Raw genomic sequence first — 16,208 nt, 5'->3', positions numbered from 1 at the left:
GAGTTGATCGCCGCCGTTGAAACATCTTTCTCTGATCTGGGACGCGACAAGCTCAACAACATCTTTTTCACTTTGCAGTCCTGTCTTATTAAAATTATGCGCCTCCAAAGGTGGGAACAACTACAGGATTCCTAATATGCCAAAAGCACACTTGAACATTAACATTATTTTATCTCCCATTATACTGTAACCGTTATTCCAAATGGTTATATATGTTATATATATGGTTATATATATAATGTTAATGAGTGAAGGACTAAATATAGGTTCCAGTCTAAGCCCAGCATTGGCTGAATTGGTTATGAATGAATGGGAAAAGAAAGTGATAGAAAAAGGAGGTGACAAAATAATTCTGTTTTGCAGATATGTGGACGATTGTTTTGGCATATGGAAGGGAACGAAGAGGCAGCTTGATATTTTTGCCAAAGAAATACAAGATGAAGAAAGAGGGATATTATTGGAACTTGAAATAGAAGAAGAAGACAAGTTAAGCTTTCTAGATATATTGATGAAAAGGAAGAGAGGACAAGAAATTGAAACCGCTTGGCATCAGAAGAAGTGTGAAGCAGGGGTATTCTGCCACAAAAGAAGTGATGTAAGTGAGGTGACAAAAATAAATTTTATAAAGAATATGGAGAACAGAATCAAGAAAATATGCATGAAAAAATGTGAAAAAGAAGGCAAAATAAATAGCCTATGGAAACAGCTGGAAAAGAATGGCTATGAGAAGCAGGATAGACTGGACATAAACAGAAGAAAGAAGAAAACAGGCAGGGAAGAATTGGAAGAGAAAGAAAAAGAGAGAAGGTTTGGAATAAGGAGTATGGGGAAGACCACAGAAAAGATATGCAAAGTGCTTAAGAAAGCGGGAATTAAAACTTACAGGAAGGGAGGGAGAAGCATCTTAGGAATAGCGAGGAATGCAAACAAGAAAAAGGAAAACAGAGAAGAGGAAGAGGAAGAGGAAGAGGAAGGGATTATCTACGAAGTGAAATGTAAAGAATGTCAGAGTGTGTACATAGGAGAAACGAAAAAGAGACTGAAAGACAGGTTGAAACAACATAGGGATGATGTACGACTTAAGAGAGAAAGAAATGTAGAGAGAAACAGGACATGACATAGAGTGGGATGAGGCTAAGCAGATAGGAAGGGAGAAGAAAATGCTAGTGAGAAAATGATAGGAAGCCAAGGAAATAGAGAAGAAAGGTGAAGAAGACACAATGAACTGGAATGGGGGATTGAAGTTAAACAAAGAATGGAAGAAGATGTTAGAAAGAGTGGAAAGGACAAGAGAGAAAGAGGAGAGGAGAAGGAAGAAAAATGAAGGGAAAAGAGCGTGAGATTAAAAGTCCAACCACATTCTATATGGAAGTAATTGTGTTTAGCCTTTTAGGTGAAAGTAAAGTTGGAAAGTGAAAGTCACCTGCTAGAAAGTTCCAAACAACTTTCTAAATAGTCTGGAGGGAGTAATGTTTTGTGTATATATAATGCCCTGTTTTTGTATCTTGTTACTTTTGTACTTGATACAGAGTCTGAAGAAGACCTTGCTAGAAGGTTGAAACGTTACGTTTAGTTTATGTTTTTAATAAAATAAATTACTGCCTTGGTCAGCATATTTAGTTTTTCATAATCATGGAAACAAGGCTTAATGGTGTTATATTATGGGACAGAGGGAGTAAAACCCTAAAAAAGGCTTTATTAGCCGCATAAACCTAAAATAGGTTCTAACAAACAAAATATTTTTTTTAGGCACTATAGAACTTCATCAGTGTGACGTTTTTTTAACGAAACGCTGACATAACTTATTATTTCTTACATACCTGTAAAGGAAAAAGAGTTGTTCAAAGTTGTTCACGCACTACCTTGGCCCAGACCCAAAATGAACGGACTGTACAAGATACGAACTTACAACCTATGACTTCATAGCCCCATACTTTAACCACCGATCCACAGATTAACCACAACATTTTTTGTGGATTGGCAGCGAGATAAAAAGTGCTCTAAGGGAGATTTCACACCGAAGCGACAAGCTGAAAGGAACACTTGTTTCTCTGCTCAGTTCGCATGATGTCATCGGGTGACGATACTGATGTAATTGCACTAATCAGTTTACCAGAATATAACTAAGAAGAGGCATTGTTGCATGTATATCATGTTATAAAATTTGTGCAAGTTATTTGAACTTGGGAGAGGCATGTTGTCCATGAGAAAACGAAGAAATCATTGTCATGAAATCAGAGGCGTCTCCTGAACGCATGCGGTGCATGCTGCGCATGCGTCAATTGTGGGAAAAAGGACAGCTTGCTCTGCGACATTAATGAGCATTTCTACATTCTAATTTCTTCACATAGGATAAGTATTTATTTTACACAAGAGCGCTCAACTACGCTTATATTACATTTCTTGGATCTGAAGTGACGCATGCGTCAATTGTGGGAAAATAATTATTACTTTCTTTCACTTCAGATCCAAGAAATGTAATATAAGCTTAGTTCAGCGCTCTCGTGTAAAATAAATACTTCTCCTATATGAAGAAATTAGAATGTAGAAATGCTTATTAATGTCGTCGCAGAGCAAGCTGTTCTTTTTCCGACAATTGACGCATGCGCAGCATGCACCGCATGCGTTCACGAGACGCCTCTGTCTGAAATTGTATGTGCTAGACTTCTCGCTTTCATTTCCAGCCTGGATAAAGCAAAGAACTCAATTCTAGAGCAGTGATTCTTCATCTTCGCGAGACCGTGGTCCGATAATATTTTTTTCTTAAAAAGTTGAGGCCCTAATTTTGGAATTTTCCTCTTACCCGTTGTTAAAATTTTATACAGTGCCTTTCACGGCCAAATCGTCCGCGGAGTGGCGCCAAGCGCACCTGGCAGCGAGAGCTCGTCTCCCGGCAAACTTGGTGCAACATTCGCGTAACTGGAAACGCTAGCTGTGTAATGAAATAAGGATTGTACAATTACACTGACAGTTGCAATTAAAATAAACACGTACGTTGTTATAAGAGGCGTTGGAAATGTTCTCCTCCTGCATCCAAACATTTACGATATCTTTTTCGCAAATTTTCACTAACACATAGGAAAAGGTCTAATTATGGGCCCCCCTTTTTATGTTGTCATTTTCGGAGTAAAAAAATTAATATATCAAACACCTGCCTTGAAATTGCATATCTATGAAATATATACTTAAATGTAATAGCATGCTAAAGTGGAGAAGGTCTCCATATTTTTTTAAAAAAATCAATTTCCAAAAAATGGTAAAATCATGTATTTCAAAATTGTGGTCTAATATGGGCTACTTGTATATATAGCGAAAACCAATTAAAATTTAAAAAAACAGTCATTTATAGCTAAAACATTATAAAATTCATATTTATGAATAATCTGTTGTTTTGAAAATCACGCGAATGGGAAAAATCGAAATTAAGAAAAACATCCAAATATTTGTTGAAAATGTGATCTCAACATTAGCCCATATTTAGACCATCACGCTATTTTTCTTCTTCTATTTATTTTCGCTCTCTGTGGTACATATTTCACAAACAAATCATGGCATTATAAAAACCCACATTTGCTTTATGTGCCGCTAATATCATAACCTATACAAAGCAGATGAGAATTCAGAAAACGCTGAGTTAAAACATGCCTGCAAAAAGTTTTCGGAGGTAGCAATTCTATAACAGCGTCCAAGGCCGAAACTAACCACCACTTTCTCTTGCGAATTGGCGCCACAAACTTTGTCCTTGAGAGATAACCAGTTCCAATAGCCTCCGCCAGGCTGCAGCACCCGGGAGCGCTGATAACTCCAAAACCCATATTTAAACCTTCGCCCATATTTAGACCTTCTTTTCTATCAGTTTCTTTTCCGAAATTGCTTCAATTTCTCTCCTGATATTTTCTTTTAGTTCTTCTAATATATGGCTTGAGGTTTAAAAGCTTTGCAGCTCGTACGCAGACGACTTAATTTCTTTTTTTATTTATTTCACCTATAACAGAGCTTTCGCTCCAATTACAATAGGCTTACATATATATATTTTTTAAACAATTAAAAAATTATAATTCCAACAGTACAAAATTAAAGATGAATAAGGAGACCAAAACTACAATAATAGTTCCATAAAGAACACCAGCAGAAGTGTTCTAGAGAATATAAATCCAAAAATGATATTCACTGAGGTAGAACAAGATACATATCTATATACAGACTGAGACACTTATAACTAACTATACACATGTAAATACTCATATATAAACAAATATACACACATACAGGCATAAATGTATTTACAAACATACCCTTGTATACCATACCTAAATGTCTGTCTGTTGTGCAAGGTGCCGGGGTATTTTTTAGGATTATGTTCCAATTGTGCTCCAATGTCGTCTACTTTCTCCTCAGTAAGCACACATCGTTTCACCCTTCGCTTCTTATCAAGAACAGATCCTGATTTCCTAAATTTGTTCCAAGTTTTTTCGAACACTGTCTCTGCGTGGAACTGGAACATCTGGGAATTCTACTTCGAAACTCCTTATAACTTCCTTCCCCTACAAGAATTCGTAATGACTTGAGTTGTACATGAAAATTCGTTGTTTAAAATTGGGCCAAGGTCAGCGTACATCTTATAACACCATTATATTTTGACGGAGCTATGACTTTATGAATTGCTTATAAAACACCGAAACCTGAAGAAGAGAGAAGTTATCTCTCGAAACGTCGTAATTGAAAAAAAAAACGTATTATACTCGCGAAAAACGTAAGTAAAATTGTAATTTATATTGTTAATCTTGTGAGTAATTCGCACATAGTAAATATGAACGTGTGTACATAGGAGAAACGAAAAAGAGGCTGAAAGACAGGTTGAAACAACATCTGGATGATGTACGACTTAAGAGAGAGAGAGAAATGCGATATTTATACACACGAGAGAAACAGGACATGACATAGAGTGGGATGAGGCTAAACAGATAGGAAGGGAGAAGAGAATACTAGTGAGAAAATGGAAGGAGGGCAAGGAAATAGAGAAGAAAGGTGAAGAAGACACAATGAACTGGAATGGGGGACTGAAGATTAACAAAGAATGGAAGAAGGTGTTAGAAAGAGTGGAAAGAACAAGAGAGAAAGAGCAGAGAAGAAGGAAGAAGAATGAAGGAAAAAGAGCGAGAGATAGAGAGTCCAACCACATTCTATATGGAAGTAAATATGTTTAGCCTTTTAGGTGAAAGTACAGTTGACAAGGGAAAGTCACCTGCTAGAATGTTCCAAAACAACTTTCTAATAGTCTGGAGGGGAGTATTTTTGTGTATATATATCGTCCTGTTTTGTACCTTGTTACATTTGTACTTGGTGCAGAGTCTGAAGAAGACCTTGCTAGAAGGTTGAAACGTTACGTTTAGTTTATGTTTTATAATAAAATAAATGTCTGCCTTGGTCAGCATATTGAGTTTTTCAGCGTACATCTGTGGGTTTAAATGCCGGCAGACGCACTCCCACCTACCCGGCGAACTAGCCGCCTCTCCGCGGACGACTCGACAGTGAAAGGCACTGTACTTGCATACTTTATAAATATTTAATTTCAAGTATAAATAAATTGTGGAATAACCATAAAAATTATATCTGTTATGTCTACACGTGTTTACAAATATAAAGATATGACGGCAAAACGGTAACGTCGTCATACTTGTAATAAAGTGATCCCGGGCTCGACACCCTGTGGAGGCAGGTGTGGTGGCAACAGCTCTTGAGGGCAAAAACTTACCTTCAAGCTACCGGCCTCATATCTCAGCAGAGATGGGCGATCATCGAACTAGTTACGGGGAGATGTGTGGTCAGCACGACGAACCCCCAGTCGTTGTTGTAGGTCTTCCGTGACCGGGTTACGCTACTCGTTCGCAGCTTCCTAATTTCCTCACCATGGTGGGTGCCCACCGGTCCCATACACAGGCTGAAATCTCAGGAGAAAAGTTGTTACGCTTTCCCAGGAGACTCGAAGCAGGGCGCGTCCCGTAGCCTGTCTGTCTTGTTACTCTGTGAAACAAGGGCGCCCAATACCACAAAGAAGGTAGAAGCAATGCGTTTTTATTTCCATACACTCACTTCCGCCCCTCACGTGTTCATTGGTCGAGCTCTCTACACTCGGAGAACTAAACGCATCATATCGATTGATGCACTAAAGTGTGTTTTATGGGTTCTTCAAAAAATCAGATTCACATTTGATGCATTTGGGTGCATTTTTGTATGTCGTTAAAGAAACACCAAAGTGAATCATTTGATTCAAGTGAGTATTTATTTCAGTCGAGATGCACTTCAATGCATCAGTTGATGCCTTTAAATGCACCTGATGCGTATTGATGCACCAGAATGCATCTTTTTTGATGATGCACTTAAACTTTATGTAGCTCAGACGAAACGTTTAAGTGCATCATTCAAAAAGATGCAGCAAGGTGCATCGAGGAACATCAACTGATGCATTGAAGTGCATCTCGACTGAAATAAATCCTCACTTGAAACAAATTATGCACTTTGGTGTTTCTTACACGACATACAAAAATGCACCCAAATACATCAAATGTGAATCTGATTCTTTGAAGAAGCCATAAAACACACTTTAGTGCATCAATGGATGCATTCTGATGCATCAATCGATATAATGCATTTATTTTTCTGTGTGTAGAGTCGAGAGTCGCTACTTACCCAGAGATTTGTCGCTCGCTTCACACATGAACACGTGAGAGGGAACGGGATTGCGTGGAGGGGGTGGAGAAGCGACTGCAGTTAGCAGCGTATTCGGCTTCGCTCTGACCACTCGATTTGTCCCCACTTCTATGACGTTATGCGCGATCTACCTCCAGAGATATATGGGAGAGTGTATAGCTTTCCCACAAGGTAATACGTTATATTTTTGTAGATACTTGGGTATGTGTTCTCTGCGTCTGCCTCAAAATTCTGTACTGCTATATAGTGTTGATAAGGAAGCGTGTATGCCACTGAAATGTTTCTATGTCACTTCTCAAATAAAAATGGCTTCAAACCCATGCCCACGTGACCTGTCATGGCCGCAAACGACAGATTAGTATGGCGCCAATCACAAAACTGCAAAATAAGAATGTGCAGTAATTTCTTATAATCAATCCTCCCCCAAAATTGCCATTCTCGAAAAGAATCCCCTCCGAATTGAGCTATAAATTAATTTTTAAAAGCAGATTATTAGAAATAAACTTTCGGAATATGCTGTAAACAATCATAGTAATTTAAAACATTACATAGTGATATGAAAATTGCTAGGATATATATGTGTATGTATGTGTGCGCACACGTGCACATTGATGTTTGTTTGTTGTGTAAAGTAAATAAAGCCTTATATACCAGCTGTTCTGTAGATTCCACGTTGTTACCAGTATTTGGTGCATTCCTTTTTCTTGTGTTGGTGCTTGTCTTGTTTTTGTATGCATTCACCTTTCTTACCAACACTGGCGAAGCATGATGTGTGCTCTTTTATGATATCCATTTCATCTAACCATCTTCCATTCTCTTTATCACGGTTAATTTAACCCTGCGTTAGGCATGCAAGTTTCTGTAACATACTTAGGTGCTTTGGGTACAACTATCACCCAATCCTTTAACTATTTTTACAGTATATACTGTGCATGTATGCTCAACGTTCTTTCTTTTTCTTTCTTCTAAGATCAGATGCAATTTTCTGCTACACTTACCAAGTCACGTTTTATTATGATGTTAATGTCAGTTGAATGGTTGAGTGACAGTTGTCCCCCACATTCCTAAATATGTAACAACCAAAGCAATGTCATGTTCACTTTTGGTCATGTGGTCACTTTCATGTTCACTATGTGTCCTCCATCCTCGCTAACCTACTTCTGCTGTGTTCTCTGTCTGTCTGTGCTTTGATAGTGTCTCCTAAAATATTCCTGAATGAAATGAACTGGTAATCAAAAGTATTAGAAGATATCTCGCCAGACGAGGCTTCATAATGCAGATATCTAAATGCGAATATATCTCCCAATTTTCATGCTGTAAGCTGTGAATATTAGGGTTGCGTAACTTTTGACACACACTGTAGTATGAAAGTGGTAATATCGTCACGATCAGTGCTAGAAGTGTGGGGGTTCCCCCGCCACAGGCATCCCCTCACCTGCTGCATTGACAATCGTCCCATATCACCTATTCCCAACCAAACTTGTTAAAGCAACACCCCTAGTTGTGGATTTCCACGTCAAGCACTTGTCAGGATAAGTAAATGAAAATTACGATAGTTTCAGAATGTGACGATAGATGGCAGCAAGAACACTTATTGTAATATGCACACATAACATGTAACAAGGAAGAAGTGGTTCCAGACTAGAAGTTACGATTCCTGGAAATAATTACGCTATAGAGAAAGAATGACAACTTTCTAATGTACTTTAATGTCTTGCAAGATCATAAAAAAAATCACAACAGTTCCTAAAGGCTTTCCATAGTGATTTTCCTATTCAAGAATTAAATTACCTTATTAGTAAATTCGTAATAATGTGTAGAAGTTTATATTTTTTGGAGGTACACATGAAGCAAGTATTTATTTGTACCTTACATTCAGAAAACTAACCTAATGAACGTAGCTGTTGCGCATTTATATTTTTCTTTTGCACAATGTTTATTCTATGTCGAATTTCTAGTTCAATGGGAGGATGAATGAAAACACGTACAAGACACGAACCTATGAAACCAATGAGCTACAGATTAAGAACAAAAGATTTTTTGTAGATTGGCGGTTAGATAAAAATGCTCTAAATTGTATCACCTGTGAAGGGAAGTATGTGGAGGAAGGGCTCCCGCAGGTTCTTTTCTCAGGGGGGGGCCGAGTCACAGAAACAACTTATTATCATTATTATTATTATTTGCTACTGCTACTTATGTTTTTTTTAAAAAAAATTACATACATTTGTAATTTCCATATTCTGTATATCTATATACAATATGCATAACTGTATACTTAGCCTTAATTCATGTAGGATAAAAAGCTTTCTTAAATGTAACCTTATTTCTAATAATAATAATAATAATAATAGTTGCTGTAACTTACGGCCTGTGACAATACTTTTTCTTATAAAATATCACTACATCTTCATCATTCGAATTACATTAACTATTTCCAGAAATCTCGGGGGGAAGTGCCCCTCCTGGCCCCACCTTGCCATGATGTGGAGTAAAACCATTCATTAACTATGTTTTCTGATCTCTATCTGAGAGGTGGGTGCGCCTGGACACCGTTCGGGGACATGCTCCTTGCATTTGACGTGCGTTCGTAATTCCTCCTCGCATATAATACTTATGTTTCAAGAACTCGGGTGTATGTTACCGACGTTGGACGATCATGGCCGATATCCGTTGGGAGTGTTCAGCCTAACGATCTACAAAGCCAAAGTTCCCGGATTCGAACCTTCGTTAAGCATTGATATGTCGTTAAACATGTCCTGTTACACATTTCATCACTTCATCCTCGTCGGCGCGATTAACCCAAGAGGTAGAAAATAGGAACGTTTGTTAAGGCGCAAAACGTTTATTTATACTCATCCAGTTTTGCCAGTAGTTTACAGTTAGGGAAAAGAAACCCTCAGATTTAAAGTATTACTCTTAGAGTTCAGTTATAAGTTGGTGATGTTTTAACCTGAATTCAGAGCCCTCGAAAATATGGTAAACGACACCTTGGACGGCTACACAGAAATATAAATGCATCAAGTCAATATGATGTACTATACATGCATCGATTGATGCCATAAAGTGTTTTTTCGCCTTCGCCAAGATTCAGGTTTACAGTGTGATGCATTTTTGTTTATCGTTTGTAAAGCTAACGCTAAAATGCATCATATGATGGAAGTAAGCTTGTCTTTTATCGAACTGGTGTTTAATGCAATTGATGGAATTTTATGTACCTTCCTGCATCTCTGTCTATTTTGCACTTAAACATTTGGTCTAAGCTACAGACTTTACGCATTATATACTTTCAGCTTCTTCTTTGGGTTTGATGCATTTACTTTTCTTCGTGATGCAACAGCCATTAAAAGCTAAAACGTATTTACTGACTGCCGGCCTCAAACCCATGCCTCAGCAGAGATTGGCGATCAACCAACCAGTTACGGGGTGATGTGTGGTCAGCACGACGAAACCCCAAGTCGTTGTAGGTTTCCATGACTTGGTTGCGCTACTCCTTCGTAGCTCCTCAATTTCCTCACCGTGGCGGGTGCCCACCGGTCCAGTACCCCCCTGTGGAGCAAGCTTGCGCAAAATGGTAGAGAAGGGGAGAAAATGAGTGGGCGGAGCAATGTAGTGCTCTGAAAACGACTGCTAGTTGCAGACTCGTTTCCCCCTCCATGCACTCCCTTCCCCCCTCGTGGGTTCATTGATCGAGCCCTCTCGAGTCGCTGCCCATACAGCACACAACGTTTCAGACATATTTCAGAAATATTACAATCTTTCATTTATGTTTCTAACATTCTGGTTTCGCGTTGACATTACAGAAAGCATCACATCAAGTCCCAGTTTTGTTTCTGAACATTGCAATGTTATAGTTTCATTGTCTAGTTTCTGCAACGTCTCATTTTTCTTACATATCTGAGAAATGTTTCAGACACATTTCCGCAACGTTGGATTCAGTCATCATGCATGCGTGGCGGCCATCCAGAACATTTTCTGCGGCGGCCATGTTGTTACCTTCAACGCTGACCGGGAGTCGTTCACATCTTATGAAGAATAATGTTGTTTATTGCGTGGTAAGTTGAATATTTTTAATGCCAAAGTGTGTTTAATTGTGTTATACTTATGCACGCTATATATTTAATCCGTGTTGTGTAACGTGTGCGAAAAAGTGAGTGGAAACAAGGCAGTTCAAGCCAGTGTTTAAAGAAGTATTTTGTTTTGTTTGTTTAATTAAAATATGCGGACGTAAAGAAGCACTGAACTTTTCCACTTCATGAAACTATAATCGCGAGAAATAAGTTGCCTGCGTTGTGTGTAGTGAAAAAGTGAATGGTCGAGACGCAAAGTATTTCCCTGCATGTTTTTACTGTTAAAAATAGCTATATAGTTCTCGTTTACGGTATATAACCCCCCCCCCCGTAAATTTTGAACAAAGTTTGTCCTCTTCTTTTAAAAAAATGTTGTTTCTCACTTCCCTGTGCGTAGTGAAGAGGCGTAGAATACCACGTAAGTTGTTACGTTCAGAGCCTCTTATCTAGTACAAATAACGAATCAACTAATTTGTTCTCTGACATCGTTACGTAATGCAAGTCTACGGCAGCACCACAGCCACGGTCATACTTGTTAGATCAGCTCTCGATTGGTTGCACAAGCTATCAAGAATAAAATTATCCTATGAAAAAACCTTTAATAATAGCTCAAATGAACATAGGGTGTTAGGTTACTCACTTATTTTAATAATCTCTCTCTTTCTCTCTCATGTAGTCTTGTATAGTTTTGTTTCTCATGAGGCTTGTGATGCCCTCCATATATTATTTTCATAATTTTTTCGTAATTAGGTAGGTAGAAATATAGATTATTGACAAGAATAAAATAAAAGGTTAAAATGTAATTATGATGCTGCACGATTGCACAAGTTGCAGATGTTGTATTTAACTTGGCATGCTAAAAGAAAGATGAAACATGATTTTTTTTTCTGCGGAATGCCGAGGAGTTTTCTAAAAAAGTAGATGGAAACACTGATTTTCACTAATATCAACAACTTGGATGTTGCATGACATATTGAGCATTCACAAAAATCTTTATGCTAGTTCTGAGCAAATGATATGAAGTAAAAGCAATTTTTCTTGCCAAAATTCAATCTGTTTTACGGCATTTTCCGAGGTTACATTTATAAAAAAACTGATTGGTGCTGACATGAAGAATGAAAATTCTTGATGTTGCTTTGCACTTTTCTTCAAGCCTATGATGTTTATGACTCCCACAGTTAGTTTTTATGCAGATTTAGCAGTAATTGAGTATTTTATGGCTGATTTAAGATTAGTTTCTTTCGCAAGAATGGTCATTTTTTGACAAAATTTGGATTTCAAGTTACAGTAATACAAAACTATGAAACAATACAAGTTTAATATACTAGATTTGGGTCATTTGTGGTTCAATTGTTATTATTAAGTTTGAAGAGGTAAAAAATTGGTAATATTTAGTTGTTTTCATGCTAAAAATCCATTCAATCATCATTTCCTTGTAATTAGGTAAGTAGAATTATGGATTATTGACAGAAATAAAATAAAAGGTTAAAATCAAATTATGATATTGCACGATTGCACAAGTTGCAGATGTTATATTTAACTTGGCATGCTAAAAGAAAGATGAAACATGAAATTTTTTTCTGCAGAATGCCGAGGAGTTTTCTAAAAAAGTAGATGGAAACACTGATTTTCACTAATATCAACGACTTGGATGTTACATAACATATTGAGCATTCACAAAAATCTTTATGCTAGTTCTGAGCAAATAATATGAAGTAAAAGCAATTTTTCTTGCCAAAATTCAATCTGTTTTACGGCATTCTCCGAGGGGACCTTTATTAAAAAAACTGATTGGTGCTGACATGAAGAATGTAAATTCTTGATGTTGCTTTGCAGTTTTCTTCAAGGCTAAGATGTGTATCTTACTTATGCAAAATATTGTTTTTTGAAATGAAAATTCTGACCAGAATCGATATTATGACATTATTTCCTTTCAGGAAAAAATGAATGTTACTGCACTCCAACAAGAGGTTATAGCGGAGAACCTGCAATGAAATACTTCTTAACAGAACAGAAGCAATTGTATTTTGACAAATTTAGACAAATAAAGAATATATTTTATGAAAAAATATTATTTTTACGTATAATAATGCATGTCCAATTTTTAGAGTTCAATGGTGACATGGATAGTGTCTGATCACTCGCTGGTGTAAAAAAAATGTATCAAAGTATGCTTATTTATATTTATTTGGTTCTTTGAATTGATGTTTTAAGTCCACTTTATGCATAAATAGGGTAATCGGGACTGGACCTACAATTCAAAATGGGATCCGTATCACCGCAATGTACCTCTACCAGAGTTTCGAACCAGAAATCCCTTCATTACAAGGAGCTCAATTCAATTTCTCAGTGTATTCTGAAACTGACCAACCCATCTTAACCACTATAACAACGTTGAAAGTCAAACATGGGTGAAATATAAATGATTAAAATATAATAGAAATGAGTACATATAATTATATCTTTGAAGTAATAATTCAATGGAAATTGCTGACAAGTAACATTAAGATAATTAATTTCTCTAACCAGTAACCACAACCTCTGATACACACTGCACATTTAATGTTATAGAGAATGTCAAAACTTTTCATTGATTTATAAATTTTTAGTTATTATTCAATTATATTATTCGTATTGTTACTGCCTAAAAATTGCTAAAGTTTAGCTTGTCTCCATTTTGCACTTGTGACTTGATATTTATTACCCAGTTCTGGTTACTGGTTCATTTACTGAATTTATTTTGTGGTCAAAGTATATCTACATTTCTCCAATTATGTAAGTATATAGGATATTATTACATTCATTTTGAATTTTTATTTGAGATACGTAAAAGGTGAGAATGTCACATAGTAAATTTTAGTATCCGAAAGTTATATTTGAAGACATGTGCTCAATTGTGATGTTTGAAATTAATTTGGAATATTGCTGTGTAATTCTGAAAGTTCGAACACCATATAGGTTGAAAACCATACATGTGGAACATGTATTCTGTCCAGGAAAAATGTTTTTATTCATACAGACACATTAGAGTAGAATTTTCAGATGACCGTGACTCATAGAATCATGAATGGATTTCATACAACACTAAAATGCTTCCATCTTCTCATCTATTAGTAGAGGGGACGGGAGCATTATGCTGATCACAGCACTCAAATCCCACCTTCTTTGTTGGTTGGTGCTTTAAGTCCACTTTATGCACAGTAAGGCTAATCGGGACAGGACCTACAGTTTAAAGTGGGATCCGAACCACTTGTGCCTCCACCGGGTATCGAACCCGGGACCCCTTGATTACAAGGCAATGACGCTACAACTGCGCCATGGGAGAGGCCCCACCTTCTTTGTGACAGGGTGCAACAAACCACGGAGAGCTTATTATTGCATGTAAAACTTTACACACATTTGAAGGTAGTTTAGGATTTGGTGGCGAATACGAGTATTTTTCTTTTTTTTTAGTTGTAACTGTTGTCTGGTTTGAATAAATGTGTATTTCGTAATTTTATGCACTTTTCCCCCCTCGAGAATAATTGTAGCAATTGAGATACGGGTCATTTGAGGAGAGGTAAAATAAATATAATTAAATATCATTCCTAATTAGGTATCAAACATTGTGAATTTTATTTTCAGGAAATGATTTACAAATAAATATTGAAATAAAGGGGCTTAACACCAATAGGCCCCCTTAAATATTTCACTCGTGAATACAGTACTGATTCCATTCAATATAACCGTAATGTAAAATTATATCACTGTAATGTAGCTGAAATATCACAAAACCTTACGGAAATGTATTTGTAATGTTACACTGACATGTTTCTGCAATGTTACATTGACACGTTTCTGTAATGTTGCACTGATATGTTTCTGTAACATTACGAATGTTATGTTAGATTCGCGGACATTTCTACATTGCTGAAACATACCTGAAACATCACAGTAATGTTTCGCAATGTTTCTGCAATGTTACAATGTTTCACGAGTTACGTATCCGTAACATATCTGAAACCATGTTGTGCTGTATGGGTGCTTACCAGAGACTTGTCGCTTGCTTCACAGATTTCAGAGACATAGTGCCGACCTCTGTAGCAGAGTGGTTAGCACAGCTCGCTATTACGCCGGGGGCCTGGGGTTCGAATCCCCATATCCCTATCATCGCGACTAGTAAAAAGTGGTAGAGTAACCAAAATCAATCAATCAATCCCGGGAAAGAGTGTAGTATAGTTCCGTAAGCTTTTCATACTCCTAGCGTTGTTTAGGTGACAATAGTGGACAATTGACTTACAAGTGTACACAATTAGACACATCAATCAATCTGTCACAGAAACCAGAAAACTGTGGCTTAAAATTACATGGAAATTATATAGCATTAACTACAATTTTTTTGATATGTACACAGAAATGAAAAGAGATCTTTCACAGTCTCATTAACTCACTCCGCTCACCCTCTCAAATACTTGTTTTCAATTAAGGGTTGTCCAACACTACCATTCCGATACATGCAGAATGTCAAACTACCAGTACGCTGAGGATTCTCCTATGGCAATGTAACCACCATTTCGACAGAACGTCATCAGTCAAACTCGGCAGAACACGATTGGGTAAGAGTTCAGCCGAAACCGGATGCAGAGTTACCACAGGGTGTTGCGTTTGTATCGTGAGAACTTGGGTACGTGTTGCCTGCGTCTGCTACCCAATTCTATACTGCTAGTATTGCCACTGAAATGATTCTCTGTCACTTCTTCCATAAAAATGGCTTCCAAATCCACGAAGCGCTGCACGTGACCTGTCATGGCCGCCAATCACAGATTACTAGAAGTATGGTGCCAGTCACGAAACTGCGAAATAAGAATTGAAGCAATTTCTTATAATCTATTCTCCCCCTAAATTGCCATTTAGGAAAACCATCCACTTCGAATTGAGTTACTAAATAATTTCTAAAATTTTCTGAATGAAATGAACTCGTAATCAGAAGTGTTTCAAAATATCTCACGAGATGAGACTTCATAATGCAGAAATCCCAATGCGAATGCATCACCCAATTTTCTCTTCATAAGCAATGAAGATGATGGATTGTAACCAGTGATGTGCGTCTACGCGTAAACAACGATAGTCTACATTCTACACGTAGACTATTTTATACACGTAGATGACGTAATCTATGTAAACAACATGGCGAGAGGTGATAACTTAGCAAAGGCCCCCGTGAAAGTAAAACAAAATTATACTGCGTATCAGTTGCTGATGTGAGAGGAGAATTTTTCATGCTCTTCCTTCCAAATTCGAACAATTTCTAACCTAGGAAAATAACCTAACATAAAATATTCTAGTGTTTTATGGGGAAAATACTAGTTTTGCCTCACGACTGCCATCTGTTGTCTTTCTTGCATACTATTTATCTTCTTCCATAGTTGATGATAGAAGAGAAGAGACATT

At 37.2% G+C, this 16,208-nt stretch overlaps 1 protein-coding gene across 2 annotated transcripts in view; it reads left to right on the top strand.

The window, feature by feature from the left end:
• The window catches only part of Ac76E (adenylate cyclase type 2 Ac76E), a 943,073-nt gene that overhangs the window by 601,835 nt on the left and 325,030 nt on the right, over positions 1 to 16,208 (top strand). The gene's annotated exons all lie outside the window — the stretch shown is intronic.

Source organism: Lepisma saccharinum, chromosome 22, assembly GCF_977018435.1.
Source record: "Lepisma saccharinum chromosome 22, izLepSacc3.1, whole genome shotgun sequence".
NCBI lineage: Eukaryota > Metazoa > Arthropoda > Insecta > Zygentoma > Lepismatidae > Lepisma > Lepisma saccharinum.
This window is presented reverse-complemented; position numbering and strand designations above follow the sequence as displayed.